The 21,812-nt window shown below is 41.6% G+C and overlaps 1 pseudogene; it reads right to left on the bottom strand.

Annotated features, from left to right (window-relative positions):
- Positions 1-4,721: 4,721 nt before the first annotated feature.
- LOC118998872 (peptidyl-prolyl cis-trans isomerase D-like) lies at positions 4,722-12,769 on the bottom strand (annotated as a pseudogene).
- Between the last annotated feature and the right edge of the window lie 9,043 nt (positions 12,770-21,812).

Genomic DNA, 21,812 nt, shown 5'->3' with positions numbered 1-21,812 from the left:
GTTATTTTAAGGCACTAAATCTATAGCTATAGAAACTGTTAAGTGTGTCATAGTATGATATGCATCAATAGGAAACTACTATACCTGTGTATAATATTACCTACATTTCACAACAGGGACTAAAGTCCGAGGACGTAGGCTAACTTGTCTAAAATTACAAAACCGGTAGGTATTTGAACTTGGGTTTGAACCTCGGTTTCTCACTCTAACATGTGTGTATTTAACCATTGCATTGTACTAAGCTCCTGCCTCCTGCCTGCAGGTTGCCGTGGCTGGAGTGCGGAGGACCCTGCATCTGGCAGACTGGCTCACAAAGCCATCTTGAAAGCAGTAAACCCGGGCCCCTGGCCACTAGGCAGTCCTCCACGCCGTAACAGCCCCCCTTCTCTTCATAGATGGGAAATCCTAGGCTTCATTCCCAGAGTTATTATTTTTTTCTTAATACTTTTCTTTTAAAAAATCTGCAGTTTTTGAATTACAGCCCTGTGGTTAAGGGAAAATGACATTTACTGGGGAAGCAACTTGTTATGGTCTTAGGACCTCTGCCAACTGCAGTGAAAAGGGGACTTTTAAATGTCATTTATACATTAAGGAAGATTTAAAGAGACACTGAAGAATATTCCTGGCATTGCCAAAATCCGTAGGCCTTCACATCCATAGGTATCCTCGGCTAAAATTTAAACGGTTCTTTTATGAGTGAATGGAGTGTATTCTGCTTCAAGTCTGAATCAAAATGTTTAAAAATGAATAAGGGGATTCATGAAGACACTCCAGGTCTACAAGAATATAAAGTGTAGATCTGACCAGTAGACACAGGCCTTTATTTATTACCTGCAGGGTCTTTTGGGGGAAGGAAATAGTGAAAGAAAAAAGAAAGAAAGAAAGAAAGAAAGAAAGAAAGAAAGAAAGAAAGAAAGAAAGAAAGAAAGAAAGAAAGAAAGAAAGAAAGACAAGACAATTAGGCAATATTCTTTTAAGTAAGAGAACTTAACTGAGAAGTGTTTTTCTCAAATTTCTGGAAACCCAAATAGTACTTCCTCTAATTTAAATGAAAAATAACTGAGAACCAGGTAATACAATGGTCCAGACGTCAGACGGTAACCGGGTGAGTAATCCAAGGACTTGGCAGCAATGCTGAGTTAAACAGAGTGGCTGTGGCTGGTTTGATGTGACCCCTGTAGAACGAAGGTCGGAAGATGATAAAATCTTGAGGACAATACAGGCAGTGGTATCGCTAACATGCATTTTAGCCTCTGCCAGTTCATTTCATCCATGGTCCGGAACACATTCGCATTATGTATCCCTGTAATTTCATTTTAGCTCTTCACTTTTTTTTGGTTTGTAAAACAGACTTGAGAATCCCCCTCCCACGAACCTTCAAATGTTTTAGACTCTGCTCACTGACAGCCTCTGCACCTGCTTTGTTGAAAGTGCCAAAATGCGGATCCATCTCCCACTTTCTGAGGTGACAGAGGCCACCGACACACCAAAGCAGAAAGGGTCTTTAGATGTAAAAGCAGCATAAACGTTTCAGCGTCAGATGCCTGTGGGTCTAAATTTGCTTTCAAATTTAGCAAATACTGCCTTCGCTAAATAGTAATGCCTTTCCGTCTTCTTTATGACCAACAAGATGCAGTATTTTCCAGACGTTCCCCAGGAGGGAGTGGGGTCTGGAATGGCTTTGCTTGCTCTCTGCTGATACCACAGGCTTTCAGAAAAAGAGTTTTTAAAAAATGGTACAAAAGAGATGCTGAGAAAGTTTAGTTAAGAAACTTGCAAAGAAATTTTTAAATGATGCTAGTGGTTGGATATTTTAAACCCCTAATGGGCTTAGCTGTATTTGTGTGGAACGGGCCTGCAGCTTAACAATACGGCCACTGTGCATAGAGCAAGCTCTCCTGAAGGTATTCCCCCCGACTCAGGGCTGTTGTGATGAATCTAGGAGATAATATGTGAGGCCATACCTAGCACAATGCCTGGCATCTAGGAGTTATTTCCTAGTGAAATCGAAAGAACAAAGCATTCAAAAAATAAAAATAAACATTTTATTGAATGCCTACTGCATGAAAGAATGAAGATAGAAAGCATTTTCTTAATGAGTAGGCATGAGATTTTCGGTAATGTGACGATCTTATCTTTAAAGTAGAAACACACTGTTTAAGCGAGTTCTTGCCATGATCTTTAGGGTCTCGAGACAGCCAAGTCCTCCTAGATGGAGAAGAACTGACGGAGTCGGGGCATTAGAGAATGGTGATCCTTACAACAGAATGAACTGGGCTACCCCAAATTAGTTAATGTTTCATCGAGAAATACAGTAGCAGTTATTTCACAAAGATCTTCCGAGGTTAAAATGCCTGATGCAGGGCTTCAATCAGAAAGATGTCCAGGGTGAGGACCTGCAGGGTTTTATCTGGTGTATCAGGGACAATCTGACTCAAACGGAAGAATAGCCAGAGGAAAACCCCTCCGTCTCTGACAGGTCCACCTGTAGCCCACGGCCAAGTGCCCTGCTTGGTACGCTGGTCTCCTTAGAAACAAATCACTGGCACACCAAACAGAAACCGAATTAGCTGTAAGGGTGTTGACCAAATCCCCCTTCGATTCCAGGAGCTGTGACTCTGCCCTGACTGGCAAACAGGTCACAGAAGGACAAGTGTATTATCGTGTCTGAATCATTATAAATTTGAATGGTTTTAATGCTTTAATCACTTCATTGTTTTCACTGGCCACTTTTGATACTCTTTATTCTTTAAACTCTCTTTTTAATGAAAGATTGCATTTGTACTCCTTTGTGGCCTGCCAACTAGTGTAATTGGCAGAGTATGTCAGGTGTTGGGGCCCTTTAGCCAGAACTCGGGCTGCCATCCTCATTGTTCTGGGGGAAAAGGAAACAAACATTAGGAAATGGCCGTGGATAAGCCAGGGCCTTGGTTTAAGCAGTGGAAGGAAGTGTAGTTAGCTTAATCATAGAGGAAATCTTTCTTGAAGAAACTGGTTTGATTCCTTCAAGAAATAAAAGCCAAAACGCTCTGTGGGGAAGGTCGAAGCCTTGGTTTGACAGTTTGACAAGCTGCCAGCCAGGCGCACATGTGAGCTCCCTGGGGCAGATCACTCAGAAGGGGGCTCCCGGGGGCTCCCATTGTCCGTGGGCAATGCACAAAGGCCACACAAAGGCTCCCATCAGGGCCCCCTCTGGAAATAAACAAGAATGTTTGTCTTCACGGTGGCACCCCGCCCCTACCAGCTTCTTCTGCATCCTCTTCCTCAATCCTAGAGTGTCTTTCTCCACTTTCTTTCCAAAGGTTTAAGGTATTTTAATTACTTGCTTTTTAATTGTTAAAAGCACTTCACGTATTGCGCTTGCCTTCTGTAGTTTAAAGTTCTCTAATCAAAGGAGAAAAGTGGGTAAACTGAATTCATACTAAGGTTATAGACTCAAGGTTTTTTTGTTTTTTTTTTTACTTCTTTCTAGGGAACTCTGTACTAATCCTTGAAAAGGATGGTGCTTAATTTCAGGGATTCTCAGGCCAGAGTGGGAACGATGAGCTGGTATTTAAGCGAAAGATCAGCTGAGCGAGCGACATGGTATAGTGGACGCCAGTAGGGCTGTGTTGGGTTCCAAATCTATTTCTGAAGTCTTGAGAAAAGATCATCTCCCTTGAGTAATCTATGAAATGCACCTCGTCCTGTCTCCTTGCGCTTTGGCACTCTCCCAGAGGAAATTTATCCGCGTGTGAGACCGCATGCCCCGCGCAGGCGTGCACTGGTTTCCAGGCGTGTTTGTCATATGCAGCACTCAGACAGCCTTCCACCATCTCTTTCCATTTCTGTCTTGTCGTTGCTCAGATAGGACTCACAGAGCTTCGAGTGACGTTGACACTCAACAGTATGACCTCTAAGGGCTGCATGCATCTTTTTTGAAGCAACGAAGATGTACTTATGTGCTAAATGAGACAGGATACAAAGGATGGCTTCTGTGCAAGTAGAAAGCTTTCAGAACAGCCATAAGCTATCAGGAAATGTATCTCCATTAAGACTCAAGTCTATTTCCTGGCTTTTTCAACAATTAGTTAACTGTTCATTATTGATCGGGGGGTATATATGAATAGCACTTATGGGGAAAAGAGCACTGAATTCGTAGACACAAAATTAGGTATTTTTTACTTAGTACGCGGTTCCTGTCCACCTCCTCAGATCCGTCCAGTGCCCTCTGCCCAGCCTGGGCCTGAGAAGCTGATCTCCTTTGTTTGCATAGTTGGGGATCTTTGTGGATGTAGCTTCTGGTTCATTTTGGTCAGTGGGAGGTGCTGGCATGTGAGCAGAGAGTGAGAAGAGAGAAGGATCAGGGTCTTTCTTCACTGGCTTCACCCCACTTTGTCACAGTTCTGGCAGCATCCATCCACCACCCTGAGAGGCAGCTCCTCCTTCGGAGAAGTGGCAGCTCTCACCAGACTCCGAGAACACTATTCTCCATTCTTCGGGCCTAGGGATAGTTGTGGGTGCTTTATGGTCCCCTGTTGGCCTCATATGTGTGTGTGTGTGTAGTTTGTAATACTTTCTTTAAGAGTGAACAGATATCAGTATTTCTAAACTGTAAACAATGGGAACTGAACTATCAAAGCAAACACATTAAACAACATATACACTAGACAAAGACCCTTCAATTTTCTTACTGCCTTTAGAGATCAATGTGTAATCTTTAAGTATAACTGAATTTCTTATTAAGCCAACATTTTTGCATATGCTGCTCTCTCTTCTTCTTTCTGTGCCTATATTCCGTGTTTGACTTTCAGCAGTTCTGCCTGGATAGCTTTATCTTCTGGCGTTGCCTCCTGAGCTTTCTTTTAAGATCAGCTAGTGCTTTGGTCGTATGCTTTTAATCCTTGCCATTCTTGAGCTCTACAGTATAGTGCTCTGGTATCTGCTGGGTCTATTTCAAGAGCCTCCAAACAACAGTCGCTTGCTCCCTGCCAATTTGACATCTTCAGTTTACAAGCACCAATACTCAGCATGCAGCTTACAGCTGCGGGGTGCAGCTTCCATCGACTCCCTCAGTTACAGCCTCTGAACCTTCCATGGATCTTAAAACTTCTCAGTATTTTTTAATGGTCATCTCCCAGTTCTGGGATTTGAAAAAAAGTATTTCCAATGTTTTTTAAGTCTTCCGTTATTAACAATATCTTACATGTTTTCAATTTGTAGCTGCATCTTCGGGGAAATCTGGATGCCTGTCACCTGAATCATCTTCGGGGAATATTCCCCTCATCCCCTTCCTTCAATTCTCCGCATTCTGCAATAACGTGCAATTTGGCAGGTTTTTCACCAGTCACTTTGACATTTTCCAGAATTCTTGCCACACCCATTCCCTTAATTACTTGGCCAAATACCACATGTTCCCCATCCAAATGAGGAGTCAGAACTGTGGTGATGAAGAACTGAGAACCATTTGCGTTGCTGCCTGCATTTGCCATGCTCTCCCGGGCACGCTATAGTAGAAATTCTCATCTTCAAACTTCTCACCGTAAATACTTTCTCCACCTGTCACATTCTGATTTGAGAAGTCTTCTCCCTGAATCATAAGTTTCTTAATAATTCAATGGGATGGGCATCCTTTGAACTGGGGAAGTTTCCCAGCGGTTGGTTCCAATGCCTTTTTCTCCTGTACACAATACACAAAAATTTTCTGCAGTTTTGGGTACAATATCTGCAAACAATTCTAAGACAATTTGACTGACTCGCTTGCCTCCAATGTCCACATCAAAGAAGACTTGGGGGTTAGTGGGGTTGGAGGGCTTAACTTTGGAGGATGGTCGTGACTTTTTGAATTACAGACGTGTTTGTAAGCAGGTTCGCAGGACCTCATGGCTGCCTGGTAGCTGAAACTCGAGAGTAGCTCTTTCAGCAAAGACCCCCTTGTTGGCCTCTTATCCCCATCCTTCGATCAATTCTTTTCAGTCAGATTGTTTAGACAGGTTAATTGTCCCCTGTCAGGATCTTAACAGATGCATTCCAATTCTTGGATAAGTCAGATAATTGCTCTGTCCCTTTATATTCTTTTTTTTAAGATTTTTTATTTAGTTATCTTTAGAGAGGAAGGGAAGGAGAGAAGGAGAGAAATATCAATGTATGGTTGCCTCTCGTGAGTCCCCTGCTGGGAACTGGCCTGCAACCCAGGCATGTGCCCTGACTGGGAACCGAACCACGATCATGTGGTTCACAGGCCCGTGCTCAATCCACTGAGCTACGCCAGCCAGAGCTGTCCCTTTATATTCTTAATTCATAAAATTAAACAACACCTATATTGCCTACCTTGAAGAATTGTTAAGAGAATCAATACCAAAGCTGAATTTGTGAAGTGTCATAAAAATGCAAACTCTGAACAGCAAATCATCAGCTAATGTTGAACCCCTGTTTAGCTTTCTTCAGATATTCTATGCGTTTTTCATACCCTGACCCCACGATAAAGTGATAAAGCTTTGGGAATGCAATCTCAGGTGGGCTAAAGGCAGGCAGCATCAGGACACATAATCCTTGACTCCGTGCATTCCCAAGCTAAACGCAAACCCTCCTTAGACTCACTCTGGTCTCCTCCTCAGCAGTGTGTAATTCAGAGCTGGGGAGGCAACATAGAACATCTCAATGCACCTTTGCTTCTGCCCTGCATTTTGACCCTTGATAATGACTTTGGCAGACATTACTTCCTTATAGTGCAACTTGTGTATATCTTGCCTCTGTGAGATTACAAAACTTCTTTATAGTGTTTCTAAGGATGAGGACCATATCTTATATTTTTATGACTCATAGTAACTCATACACTGTTAAGGACATATGTGATGAAGTAGAAAGTGAATGGCTGAGTATCTGGTGCATGTGTCTTGAGGTTGAGACTCCCAGACCTGGTAATGGGCATCTACTGGTTTACGTAAGAGTGGACTCTCCCTGACTACCATGAACCTTTCTTCACATGTGCAGGAAGTATTTGTTTAACAAAGGGAGATTTTACAGACACATGCTGGACTTCATGTACGTATTTTATTGTGTCATCTGGTATCTGTCGGACTTAACATTCGAAAGGAAAAGTGCTTCTTCCTCATTCTCATATTATAGGTTGGAGCCAGTAAAAGGATCTCACAAAGCAAAATTAACACTGATGATAAAAACGAGTAATGACTAGCCATCCCATTTTTCCAAAACCAGTTAAGAAAACGATTGCTACTCCCGAAGACCATGTAAACTTAAAGCCACATGTGGAGGGGAAACAAATTTTTAGAATAATAGGCCTGGGAACAGTGACTGCTGGTTTAGCCACAGAACCAGCTCTAAGGAGGGCACACAGACAATGGCACGAGAGGTATTTGGCTCATGATCCTTCCTTTCTTTGTTTTCTCACTCCAGAGAAACCTTGCTGTTTTTCGTTCCCACATTCTCATTCTTTAAAAAATAAAAAGAGAGACAGAGATAACTTAGGTAATCAGACATCCTAGTAAAGGCTCTTGGGAAGCTTGGACTGGTGCTACTAATCCCTCTCAGAGAAAGACTATGTAAAAACAAAGTCAACAGCCTAGGTGAAGGGATGATAGAAAAGCCCCTGAGCTTGCTGAGGTCACTAAGGTACAGAGGGAAGTAAAGAAATGCTTAGACACTAAAATACCTTTGGTAAATTGAAGTGGACAGAAGCAGAAGATTGTAGGAACATATGTGCGTGTGCACAGCACACATATTTATAGAAGAACATACCTAGGTGTCATGGTAGGTTAGCAGCTGACTGAATGTAACGCTTCAGTGCAAAAGGACAGAAGGGAGCAGAGGACTGTGGGGAAACTCCATGAGGAGAAGAGAAGATATAAGCATGTGAAATTTCTAAATCACTTGGTGCAGATAGTAATGCCAGAGAAGTTTAGAAAATGCATGGAACCATCAGGGGACATTCCTTGGGGGACATGAGACTGAAACTGGCCTCTGAAGACTTGGATTGGTATAAATCAGATCAACAGGGTGATGAAATGCCACAGACCTTCCTACGGGAGGATTCCTACAGTAAAGCCAAGGAAACTGTTCAAATGGAATGTCCAGTCAGAGGTAAAGAGGTGATGTGAGATTGTGTTCTCTCCTTCGCTCTACTAATGCACACAGATGCCTGGGTAGAGAGGGCCAGTCCTCTGGATTATCAGTGGTGATGAAGAGGAGGAGGTGGTCAGTTGGGACATTCTTAACAGAGGGGATGATGAGAATATCCTAGTCTGCTTAGGGTGCTATAACAATACTCAGGGCTCAGTGGCTTAAACAGAAATTTATGTGAGAACCATCTCATGTTTTGGGCAACATTTTATCATTTAGTGGCACTTGAAAAAAAAAGAAATTTATTTGTCACAGCTCTGGGGTTGAGGAAGAAGAAGATCAAGGTGCAAACAAGTAGTTTCCTTCTGAGGTATCTTCCTACATGGTCATGTAACCTCTGTGTGCACTGAGAAATAGAGTGAGCTCACGTATCTTCCTCTTCTCATAAGGACACTAATCCCACCATGGGGACCCCATCTTCATGACCTAATCTAAACCTAATTTTCTCTCAAAATATTCCACTTCCAAATGGCTTCATATTCGGGGTTAGGGCTCCACTGTATGAATTTTTGAGGACACAAATATTCAATCCATTACAGGGAATAAGTCAAATTGCATAGAAGGACACTCGTCCTTTCAGGGGCATCAAGGGAAGCTGTTATGTGAGAGATGAAAAAGAACAAGAAGAATAGTATAGTTTTGACTCCACGGCCATTTAAGAAACTGCCTAGAAAAACATGTAAGAATTTGTGAAATATCTAAGGGTGTAATTGATCAGCCACAGGAATCAACTAACAACTTAGGGATATGCAAGAGAAAATTGGTTAGGAAAAAACAAATGTGGGGTCTGATTTTTGCATACAGAATTTAGAATTAATTTCACGGAAGGAAGAGATCATAGGCTCACGTCAGGACAACTGGTTGCCAGGGAAGGATGCTGGAGGGTACTATAGAAATAACCTTTCTCACAGAGGACCAGGAATCAACAGCAAGAAGGCAGCTTCAGGATGAGAGCAAAATGATCCAAATTTACATGGCGGGACCCTGCCGCACAGACCTGGGTTGCTAAAAGGAGGTGGCTACATTGTATGTAATGGACATGATAGAAATGGTGAAAGACTAACACTCTGGCTGTGGGGTTAGGGCAAGGGTGTTCTTATGGAGTGCACTGAGGGTCCTGATCTGACCACCACCCAATGGCTGGTGAGATTATGGGGAAACAGACTGTGGCCCAGACCATGATCCGACACCAGTAAAGAGATCAGAGTCATCCCAGGACCTCTTACTGCTAAGCATAGTCTCATTATAAACAGGAGTAGCCTTTCATGTAATACCTTTGAAATTCTATTTCTTGTGAATATCCTTTTTTTTTAAATGGATATTCACAAAAAAATGGATATTCCTTTTTTAAACAAGTGGCAACATAGAAGGGTAGCTGAACTTCTGGGGACCTAATACAAAGAGGAAGAGATTAAAATACATTTGATGGATGGAGTAGACTGATTTCCCTGTGTAGTGTGGTGCACCACAAACATGAAACCTATTTGTACGTAGTCAGCGAGCAGTCTAGATGTATACTATGAATTTGTCCAAACATGAATTATTATAATAGTAAGACTAATTGAAAAGTACACTAATAAAATAATTTAAAATTATATAAATTTAAGGGAATGTGAGCTATAAAGTTTAAATTTGTATTTTTCCTGCCTCTAAACAAGTCATATTTATTGGAATAAACTCCACAAGTAGTTTTTCAAAGTCTTATTAAAAAAATAGTCAAACTTTATACTTCTACGGGACCCTGGAATCTGTATTACACTGTGACCTCATTATGAGATAGTAAAACTGAATTATTTTAGGTAATCTGAGTAAGCAGAGAAGACATATATACATATATCCTATGCACGTGTTTCTTTTTCCCTTTGAAATTTGAACTATTTTTCCGATTCTCTCTCCTTCCTTCCTTCCTTCCTTCCTTCCTTCCTTTCTTTCTTTCTTTCTTTCTTCTATTTTCTAGGCTTCAGAGCCTATCATAGTGATTGTGGAGGTTTTTTTTTTATCTCTGGAGCAGCCAGTGTAAACTAGAATTTAAACTCTACCAGCCAAATTCTGACAAATAGTCTCAGAATGTAGTGCGCCTGCCAATGTCTGTTACTTGAGGATAGATGGATTTGGTTGTGATGTGATCCTTTTCTATTGGCAGTAGGGAGCTGTTATGAGACAGAGGGTGCTAGGAAGCAAACAAGATATTTGCTTATTTCAAATCAGGAAGTCCATAACTTCTTCATCTGGAGTAATTTTAAACAATTAAAACATTATTAAAAATGGTACGTTTGAATGTTATAGATGTCCTTGGCTAAAACCTTTTAGCTACCTTATCAAAGAGGGTTATTGAAAAGCATTCACAAACAAATGATAACAATGAAGGCAGCTGGCCAGAAACACCAAGGCCAGAAGCAAAGTGAATCCAGGGTGTGATCACTGACCTGCCAGGTGGGCTTGCTCCATTTTTCTGACCTTTGTCATAAAAGATTGCACAAGCAGATCTGGAGGGTTTGGGAACACAGAAGCTGCCCAGCCCACTCTGGGTGAGGTAGGTGTCCAGCCTCAATTCCCTACACGTTTTTTCATGGAACAGAAAAGCCTTGGCCACTTTCAATGGAGTGAGTATGTATGAAGTTGACGAGGCAAATGTGCTTTCCTGATTGGTTGGGCTCGCTGGCTCCTGAGTCTGGCAACAGAGTGGATAGATCCATTCAGGACCACACTGTGTGTGTGCGTGTGTGTATGTGTGTGTGTGTGTTTTGAAACTTGGAGTACAAAGTCGGTGTTGCAGTAAGTTTGGTTTTATAAAACCATAGCATTTCCAAGACCATTTGCTTCTTTCTAAAATGCTGTCATTAATGTAAACTACAATCGAAGGCTGGTGATACCTGTGAGAAAGACTTGAAGTTCGAACAGCCACACTGCTAAGAGATGTAATCAACTGAATTAAAGCATATTTTTTACTCAGTTTCTTTTCCATCAAAGACTAAACTCTAATTAAATATGAAAGCATAACTATTTCTAAGTGTATGGCTAAAACTTGACATTGATAAAATCTACCAAGAGCTCTCTACTTGGCACGGATTCTTTTCGGAACAGTAATGCAGTCAATAAGAAACCTAATGTATCTCTTAATTGACTTTTAAATTCTCTGTAGAAAATAAAGAACTCATGTGGAGGAGTGGTGGAGATAGTTAAGAATCAGGAAGAAGTAGGATACGAGGAGTGGACGCTGATGTAGAAGGATTAATAAAACTTTCATTTTTCTGGACTGTGGTGGTTGACAAGAATATTAAGAATGTCAAGCGATAAAGCAGTTCTGTATGACCAAGAAGAAAAAGCTTCCGAGGATTCCCTGATGTGTTTCAGAGGCTTCAAACTGATCTTCTTCCCCTGAGGCCAGACTGAAAAGAAGACAACACAGAGTGTAACACAGGGCCCTGCTGGAAAGGGTGCCCAGCTATTCTCAGCCACCCCACATCCCCCCAGGTATGTCTCCAGCTCCTTCAAAAGCACCCCTCCCCCAGCCTTACTGAGCTACTTCAAGTCCCCTGAATCCAACACCATCAGGTACTCTTCACTCTGTGCTTTCTCAGCTCAGAAGCTCTTCCTCCTTTGACTGAAGGGTGAATGCTACTTATTTTTCAAGACTTACAACAAGTATCTCTTTTGCCATGGAAGCTATCTCTGACACCTTGACAAATTTTCCTCTGAATCACACTGATTGCACTGTCAAAATTATTTGTGTGTCTTCTTTTCTAGAATGTTCAAAATAGGCAGTAACTGTCTTAGTCATTTTTTTGTGTGCCTAACTCATAGTAAGTGCCCAATAACTTCTTGTTGAACAAGTAAGTATTGAATAGTATGATTTCAGAAAGACATACAGCTGTTTTTCATGATATAATTGTGAACAAGACAAAGAACTACAGGCTGGATTAAGTAACAGTGGATTTATGGTTGGTTAAATCACTAACCCAAATGGTGACCAGGCACTATGTGTTGAAGGGAAGCCGCCAATGAAAGACTTCCCTTTGTCTAAAGTTAATCTTATACTGCATCATCAGAGATTTAAAGAAAGAAATAAAAAAATATTAGATTAATTTATTGCATTTATTTAACTTCTGGTCGTCTCAAAAGCCTTAAATTTCTACAGTTGCTAAGGTATATTACGTGCTTCGCTATACCAACCAATAAATTAGCTTTGTCGTTCATATATTACTTTTTTTCAATTATGTTATTTGTTTGAATTTTGAAGTAAAGATGAAAAAAATCTCTGAACTTGCAATTAATTGTGAGGTATTTCTCTCCTTGTCTTTGTTGTCTTCCCCTCAATGCCATCTGAGCATCAGTAAATTCTCACAGGTCTTATTTTTATCTTTGTATTTAAAGTATTTTGTTAATTAAGGCACAAGACATTGAGTTTCTTCAATATTTTAGATGGCTTTGGAGTCCAAAGAGAAATGTTAGCAGATGAAAATAATAATAAACCCTTACATTGTTGAGAACAGTCAGTCAGACTCTTCTGGAAAATATGTGAGTTCTTTCACTTAAAAAGCCTACTTTGGAAAATAAAGAAAAGAAAACCACACTCTCACGTGGTCCTCTCGGCCCAGAATGTAAACAAACCCATTAACTCCGAGACTCGAGACTCGCTAGTCTTGACCATCGCGAGTCTGCTTTCTCCAGGCCTCAGGGCGGAACTCTGAGTCTGAGTCTGAGTCTGCAGCCTGGTTGCACGCTCAGCGATGGGCGCAAAGAGACACCATTCACTCACAGCTCTAGAGCTGGTTGGGGATGGGAGGGCTAATTTGGTTTAGAGATTTTCGGACCTACTGCTCAACAGAATCACCTGACAGCTTTTAAAATACAGAGTTCTAGTCTTCACCCCCTGAGATGTTCTAGGACGGGGGGTTAGATAGTTACATTGGTTAAAGCGTCTAGACCGTTTTGATGCCCAGCCAGGACTGGATACCACACATGTGGCCCAGCTTCCCAGAGTTTCGGACGCATATACTGAGGCACCGAGCCCGGTGCCCGTGAAGTGACACTCCGCTGGCGATGGGCAGAGCCCAGTGCTCCTGACGCACAGCCTTCAGTGCATCCGTGTAAATACAGGAGCACAGACAGTGGTTTCAGCTGCCTGGTTGTTATTTTGACACCTTCCTTGTTATAGGAAGCAGTGCAATAGTAAAGGGAAAACGTATTTATAACCAAAGACTCAAAAGACTCCTATAAGAATCTGGTAAAATGATAGGTTGATGCTTTATAAACTGTAAAGGGGGTATACTGATACACATATAATAAGCCAGGGGAAGTAAAATCATGATATGAAAAACTTTTAAGTAAGAGGAAAATAACACTTTCAATGAACTTGATGCTGCATTAAAATTGCTCAGACCCTTTGCCCATCTCAGCTGGAGAGGCAGGGTGTACAGGCGAGCCGGATGTTCCATGGGTACTTCGTGGTTTGTGTTGTTCTCTAAAAACCGTAGACCAAACACTGAATCTTGAGTCCAGATGCCTCTAATTATTTGCTACCTGAGTATTCTGAATCCCAGTCCTATTATTTGTTCAGTTAGATGGTTACAGAAGATTATAAAATTTAGCTTTGGCTTTAATATTTTGTGATGTTTTTCCCTCTGCTGACTTTGCAAATCTTTTTACCATCTTGATTTCTATTTTAAAAATATTTTATTTATTTATTTTTAGTCAGAGGGGAGAGGAGAGAAAAAGAGGGAGAGAAACATTAATGTGTGGTTGCCTCCTGTGTGCCCCTTACTGGGGACATGGCCCACAACCCAGGCATGTGCCCTGACTGGGAATCGAACCCTCGGCCCTTTTGTTCCCAAGCTGGCACTCAATCCATTGAGACACACCAGCCAGGGCGATTTCTCCTATTTTCTGACTCTGCTTTGAGACTTACCTATTTTCATCTCATTTACTATTCTCTTTCTCAATCAAGAAATATTTATTAAGCATCTCTTTATATATTTTACTCTGCCTAGTACTTGATATATAAAAGTGAAGAGTATGGCGTTCCTGGCCCTAAAGGACTCACATTGTAGTTGGGCAGACAGCCATGTAATAAACACATTATGATAAGATATAGTAAGGGCTACAATAGCCACATGTGCGAAGTGTCACGCTAACATATGGGAGGAGAGTAACTCTCACACGAGGATGAAACACACATGGGGATGTTGTCGAAGGTTCAGAGATGGGGGGTTGAGTTGGTTGGATGTATGGAACGGGTTAGAGTTATTGGGAAGAACGTTCCAGGTGAAGTAGAGGACAGAGTGTGAAAGTGCTCAGTGCATGGAGGGAATGACCAGTAAATCTAGAGTGGGGACTACAGTTTGGTATAAAGCGTAGGGTACTTAGGATGAGAAAGGAAAATGAAAAGGAAGACTTGAGTAAGGTGAGAGGAACATGGTAAGAGTTGGATTTTAGAAAGACTGCGGTGACAGCAATGTGGTTGTGTTGAAGGCGGATGGAATGGAGAGGGCAGACCCATCCAGAGAGTTCGTAAGTAACTGGGACCACAGAGGAAGAGAATCCGAAGTGGGGTGGTAACATTAGGGTTGGAGAGGAAGGGGGAAAATGCTCAGAGATGTAGAATTTCTGGAGTGGGGTGAATAGCTGTTGTCACAATAACTATGATTTTGAGAGGTTTTTTTGTGGGGGGGCAGCGGAGAAATGTAGTGGCCAATATATTATTTTGGTTATTTTTTTGGCATGGTAAAAAGGAGATATTCATCTATTAGTTACCCAACTGGAATGTCTAGTGAGCTGTGTGAAATATAAATTTGATGTGCAGGTGGAAGGGGCTAAGGGAATGGATAGGCTTGCCAGGAAGAATAATTAAAGTGAGAAGGTTCCCCAGGGTCGGAATCTGAGCAGTACCGACAACTGAATAGGTAGAGAAAGAGGACTAAAGGAAAGAGGGTGAGAAGTAGCAGGAGAGGTAAGGAAAAACGACACTAGGCAGAAGAAGGATGCTGTAACAGCCACCAAACAATTGTTCCAGCAGAGTAGTCTGGCTGTTGGATGTCACTGGGAACGAACCATGAGATTTGACTGTTGAGGAGTTCATTTGGCAGCTTTGTGAGAAGGTTGGTGGTACAAGAGCAGTACAACTTAGACTGTTCCAGATTAGGAGTGAAGGGAGAGTGAGGGCACGGAAGCAGTGAGTGTAGATCACTCAGGTGGTGACAGAAAAAAGAATGACAAGATGACTTGCGAGAATGCTTTTTAAGAAGAGTGAGCGACTTGAACAGGCTCCTTCCTAAAATTAGCACAGCCACTAAGAACAAAGAAACAGTCTGATGTAGTCTAGTGAATTTTTTGCTTTCTCTGCTTTTCACCTCCCTTCCTCCTTTGAACTTACTTGATTTTAAGCCTTTCCCTTTCGCGGAGGGGTACGGTTAATGCCAGTCTCTAGAGGGTCATTCACTATTCAAGACCCTATGCCCTCAGGTTCCCATTTGTCTCTTTCCCGCTCTCTCTCCTCTCCAACCATGCTGGCTCCATTGCTGTTGCTGAAATGTACTAACCATGCTCCCATCTAAACCACTCTGCATTTCCCATTTCCTCTTCCTAAAGTGCCTTTCCACCAAGCAGCCACATGACTCAGCTCTCACTTCATCAGCTCCCTGCTAAGGTATCACTTCATCACAAAAGCCTGACCTGGTCATCCACGGGGCTCCTTCCTTTAGCCGCTGACATCCTTGCTATATTTTCCTTCCTACACTGTTCACTACCTGAGTTCCTTCCTTTCCCTTCCTTCCTTCCTTTCCCTCCCTCCCTCCCTCTCTCTCTCTCTCTCTCTCTCTCTTTCTTTCTTTCTTTCTTTCTTTCTTTCTTTCTTTCTTTCTCTCTCTCTCTCTCTCTCTTTCTCTCTCCACTTATTATATAATATAAGCTCCAAAGGCTCAAGGTCTTTATTTCTAGCTTCTGGTACACTCTGTGGTTCACAGTAGACATTCAACAAATATTTTTTAAAGAACACCAATGTAGGACGGCTTTAACTGAGGGTAGTTAGGATATTTATTTGCGCTCACCGTTCTTTTATGGAGTTAATACTAGGATTGCTTCCTAGAGCCCCAGGTATTAGACAGTAGTAGTCTTTATCCTCTTCTCTATCTGGTATTTTGGTTGCTGTTATTCTTGCTTTCTTTATTATCTAAATGCATATAGGTCAGAAAGATCATGCATATTGGTGAGCAACAGGCTAGAGTCTTACTGAGTATATCTCATAAAATATTTATTAATTGATTGGTCGATGACTGCTGAAACCACAATTGGTTGATAACTCTGTGTGTGTGTGTGTGTGTGTGTGTGTTCATGGGTGTGGAGGTAGATGGAAGGAAGGGACTGCATGCTGAGGAGAGGTGTGTGCAAAGAAGCTGCAGCGTCTGGTCCATGAAGAATGTGTGGACATTTCATATGAAAAAGGCTTATGAAAGCATTGAAAGTTTACGGTTCAACAAGCGCTTCTGAGCAAGATGCAAGGCCCTGTGCAGGAAGGGCAGAGAACCACTTCTATTGAAGGATTTACAGTCGAGTGAGAGAGGCTTATGTGGACACCCCAAGCCGTGCTGCAAGGTTGAGGGCACTAAGCGCAGCAACAGGAAAGCAAAGTGCTCTCGGAGTGAGCAGGATACAGAGGGAAGCACAAAGTGATGGAGGAGCCTGTGTGACTATGTCACTTACTAGTATTAGCTAAAGGACAGCAATTGTTCAGCATTTAAGTTTAATTGGGGAAGGCCACTGAGGGGCTGGGAGGAAAATGGGGCACCCACTGAGTACAAAGGGGAGAATGGCTATTTCCTGTGTACACTTTCTATGGCACAGACGCTGCTCTCTCCCAGGCTGCCCCTGGTCAAGAAAGCAGCAGCCCCAGAGGAGGCACATATGGTTCTTTATGCTCTCCACACTCTCCACAAGGTTTCTTGTAGTTGAATATAGGAGCTCTCAGGTTAGGACATTTGTTGTCTACTGGGGAAGTAAACTAGGAAAATGGCTGCCTTGTTGTACGAGGAGTTGGCTGGGTCGTGTTCACACTGTCTGGTAGCGCCTGGGAAGAAATTCACGTGGGCCCCCAATCCCTTTGAAGACAGGAAAACCCAAGGAAGGTCATGGGTTTGTTTGCTGTTTTACCCCCCCCCTGCTGCCCCCCTCAGTGTGTGAAAAGGTTATCATTCCTTGGTTTCCAAGGTTTTCTCTCGGGAAAATTTTTTCTTTTGTTCTATTAATGCCACAGGCCCAGACAAAGGCACTCAGCACCCAGTTCTGGAGCAGCGAGCAGCCACACGCATGGGGAGCTGGGCCAGTTAGCCCGACATGCACTGGCTTATGTCCTAGTTACAGAAAAGTAAACAAGACTGCCTTAGATTTATCAACACTGGGAACAGAAAACCCTCACCTCCAGTAACCGTGCTCTTGTTTGAACATGACGCCAGAAGTGAGCTGGACCATAAACTCGCCTGTCTGAAGGAAATAAGGCTTCCTCCTCATTGTTTTTGCTTCGGTGAGTTAGAGGATGGAGTGGGAAATCGGGGTGTGAAAAAGAGGCCGGACACAATGGTGAGGCCGGACACAATGGTGCTGCCTGCTGAGTTATTTTTCATTGAGGATTTAAATATTACCTCATAGCATATCTAATAGCAGGGAAATGGGCTTTTAAGTCCAGGGTCCTGGGATAATCTGATGCATTTTATTCTGCATTTATCTGAATTTTTGCAGATAGAAAAGATGTGGTTAGAGCGGCCCGTGGGTCCTGACAGTGAGGGGGAATCATGAATAATGTAGTATGCATGTGTAGGGTGCAGGCGGCATGTCCACATGTATAGGAGACAATTAAGCAGACCACTGAAGAGTTTAGGTGCTGACAAGATACTACTGGGGCTCAAAGTTTTTCCCTTAGTGGCTGTGTAGTCCTTAGGCAATTTACTTAGCCTCTTGAAGTTTCTGTTAACCTCTCTGAGTTTACTACTTCCCATCTGTAAAGTTGGGACAATAATAGTAAAAACCCCACAGGAGTTTTGAGTATTAGAAGAGAGAATTTATGTGGATCGCTCAGCCTACTGTAAGGGCTCAGCAAATGGGAACCATCACAGTGAGTGAACATGCCTCCTGAAGCTGACATTACTATCAGGCGGAAGTAAGGGCGTGGATGCACGGGGTGCGTGTTGAATGGATTCGGTGAGCGGAGGAGCAGAAATACTTTTGTTTGCTTCCTTTCCCAACTGATACCACTACTAATGATAATACAGTTTCTAACAATATTGAACCTACTGAATATCAGAGTTCCAGAATATTTTCTAATAAACGTTTTGTTTTAGGACAGTTTCAGATTTACAGAGAAGTTGCAGAGATGGTACAGAGGTCCACATGTCAGGAGTACACACTATCACCGTGACTGGCTCATCTCTGTTGATGTTCACGTTGATCTCCAGGCTGATGTAGAGTTTGTCAGCTTTTCGCACTGTAGTTATTCATTTTCCTCCCCCCATTCCATACTGTATCCTTTTGAAGGAATTTACTTTGTGTACCCTATGCTTGAAGAATGAAGAGCTAACCTCCACTTCCGTGAGGGCAGATTACCTACTTAAATTATTTGGAATTCTTCTATGTAGGACATTTGTCACCCCTCCCCATTTCCTTATGTATCCAAGTGTTTATTAGTATCACTATGGGCTCATGAATATTTATTTATACTGAAGGTGATAATCCAATACAACTTGACTCATTTTTTTGTTCCAATTGTTTTAGGTTGGCCATCAGGAGTTCTTTTGCCTTATCTGTCCCTTTGACATATCTTCACATCCTTCTTTTCTTTCATTTTCTTAAAACATTCTTTTGTTTTCTGGCATTGCAGGGTATTCCTTGATTACCTTGTATAGATCCTGCTTTTGTCCTAGAATCAGTCATATGTCTAAGGGGCCTGGTTCCTTTAAATGGAGAGCGCTATTAGAGACCAAGAATTACGGTACTCACCTGTGCTCATTGTTCTTGGGGCATTGTTGTTTTGGGGGCCTCTCAGCAGTACTAACCTTTGTGTACACACATATCCACACATTTTCCTATGTTCAGGGTGGGGCAAAAGTAGGTTTACCGTACTATTATTTATTAATTATTGTATTATTTCTATACAAACAACTGTAAACCTACTTTTGCCCCACTCATATCTTCTATATATATGTATTTTTGAGTGTGGGGGTTATTTTTTATTAAGCTATAATTGACACATAACATTATAATAGTTTCGGTTGTACAATGTAATGATTTTATATATTGGGAAATGATCACCACAGTAAGCCTATTTTTCACATCCACCATGATACATAGTTACAATTGTTTTTCTTATGATAAGAACTTTTAGGATTTGCTTTTTTTTTCCTTACTCATCTATTGATGGGCACTTAGGTTATTTCTATAACCTAAGGTTATGGGTACTTAAGTTATCTCTTTTTGAGTTAGTGTTTTGGGTTTTTGGATAAATGCCTAGAAGTAGAAGTGTGAGCTCAGAAGGCAGATCCATTTTGAATATTTTGTGGGGACTCCAGGCTGCTTTCCACGGTGGCGGCACCAATCTGCAGTCCCATCAGCAGTGTGTGAGGGACATCCTTGCCAGCGCTTGTTATTTGTTGGTTTATTCATGAGAGCCGTTCTGACAATGTAAACTGTGTGAGGTGATACCTCATTGTGGGTTTAATTTGCATTTCTCTAATGATTAGCGACGAGCATCTTTTCATATTTCTTTTGGCCTTCTGTACGTCGTCTTTGGAGAAATGTTTATTCAGGTCCTTTGCCCATTTTTTAATTGGATTGTTAATTTTTATGGTATTGAGTAGTGTGGGTCATTTATAAATTTTACATATTAACCCCTTACCAGGTGTATCCATATCCTTCCACATTTGAAGGTAAACATACATCGTACTGATGTGTCCAGATCCTATTCATCATTAATGGATCATGGCTCTGCTCATCTGTAACCTCTCCTTCAAACAGTGGGGAACATGGCTTCTGTCATCAGCCGTGAATTCACTTAATAGTTCACTTCCCGTATACATGGCTAGTGGTTTCAGGAAGGTTGGCCTGCACCTTAGGGAAAGCTGTATCACCTGGAGTACAGTATTTACACACAGATCTTTTTGCTTTTAGTCTTACGGATTCTGCTCATTTACAAAGTTACCTGGATCAGTTGTTTTTCCATCCATTCAATGAGGTTGTTTCATTCATTAGTAACACGGTGTGATTACTGGATTATATGCTAAGACCAAGTTTAGCTTGGTAAGAAAAATGTCATACTGTCTTCCAAAGTGTCTACCATTTTACACTCCCACCGGCAATGAATGAGAGTTCCTGTTGCTTTGCAAGCTTATCAGCACTTAATACTATCATTTTGGGGACTTTAGCCATTTTAATAGGTGCGTTGTTCTTTTAACTTGCATTTCCACAATGGAAAATTATGTTGAACATTTTATATGTTTATTAGCCTCTGTACACATCTTCTTTGATAAGAGATCTGTTCATATATTTTATCCTTTTTAAAATTGGGTTATTTATTTTTCTCATTAAATTTAACAGTTATTTACAAATTTTGGATACAGTATTTTATCAAATATTGTGTTCTGTAAAACTAAAAGATTTTGTATATCTTACTTTTAAATTATTTTTAATTTAAAAAAATTTTTTCAATTATAGTTTACATTCAATATTATTTTGTATTATAATAGTTTCAGGTGTTCAACGTAGTGGTCGGACAATTTTATATTTTACAAAGTGCTCCCCCTAATATGTCCAGTTCTTATAATACCCTCGAGTGTCATTATGTTCATTTCACAATGAAGAAATGAATCTCAGGGATAGTAACTTGCCTAAGGTCATTCCTGTGAGTTGAGTTGTTTCCCCTCAAAAAGATTTGTTGAAGTTCTAATCCCCAGTACCTCAGAATGTGGCCTAGATTAGAAATGGAATCATTGCAGATATAATTTGGTAGATTTAGAGAAGGCCATACTGCAATGGTCGTCTCCTAATCTGGTGCCCTTAGAAGAAGACAGCCATGGCAAGACAGTCGGGCAGGGAGAATGCTGTGTTATGACAAAGGCAGAGATGAGAGTTGAGCAAGTTTAGACCAAGAACCAAAGGTTGCCAGGGAAGCTAGGGAGGAGCAAGGAAGGATTCCCATACAGATTTCAAAGGGACCTTCGGCCTGCCGACACCTCGATTTTGACTTCTAAACTCCAGAAGTGTGAGATAAATGTCTGTTGTTTTAAGTCACCAGTTTGTGACACTTTCTTATGGCAATCCTAGGAAACTAACATACGGTCACTCAGCTAGTAAGTGACAGAGGTAGAATTTGAAACCTAGCTTATGTTAATCCATATCCCATGCCCTTTTCTAAATGGAGGAATTTCTGGAATGTTACATTAGACATCTATAAATATGGCTTGCCTAACCGTTGAAGTGTAGGCAGCAACTGATAGTTATAGGAGAAGATACAGTTGGTTGGAAAGTGAGACTGGCTAAATTTGAGCAATGAAATGAAGTTAGGGTGTATAGTTGTTTAATCTTGCCTTGTTCTGCCTCATCCCACCTAGCCCTATTCCTCAGTCTAATTACTGCCAGGTAAGTTCAATGGGTTCGGAAGAAGAAAACAGAGATTGTTTTAACTCCAGGGTTGGAGGGAAAGGGGAGAGTGGTTG

This window comes from Sturnira hondurensis, unplaced genomic scaffold (assembly GCF_014824575.4).
Source record: "Sturnira hondurensis isolate 20B ecotype Veracruz unplaced genomic scaffold, ASM1482457v3 Scaffold0014384, whole genome shotgun sequence".
NCBI lineage: Eukaryota > Metazoa > Chordata > Mammalia > Chiroptera > Phyllostomidae > Sturnira > Sturnira hondurensis.
This window is presented reverse-complemented; position numbering and strand designations above follow the sequence as displayed.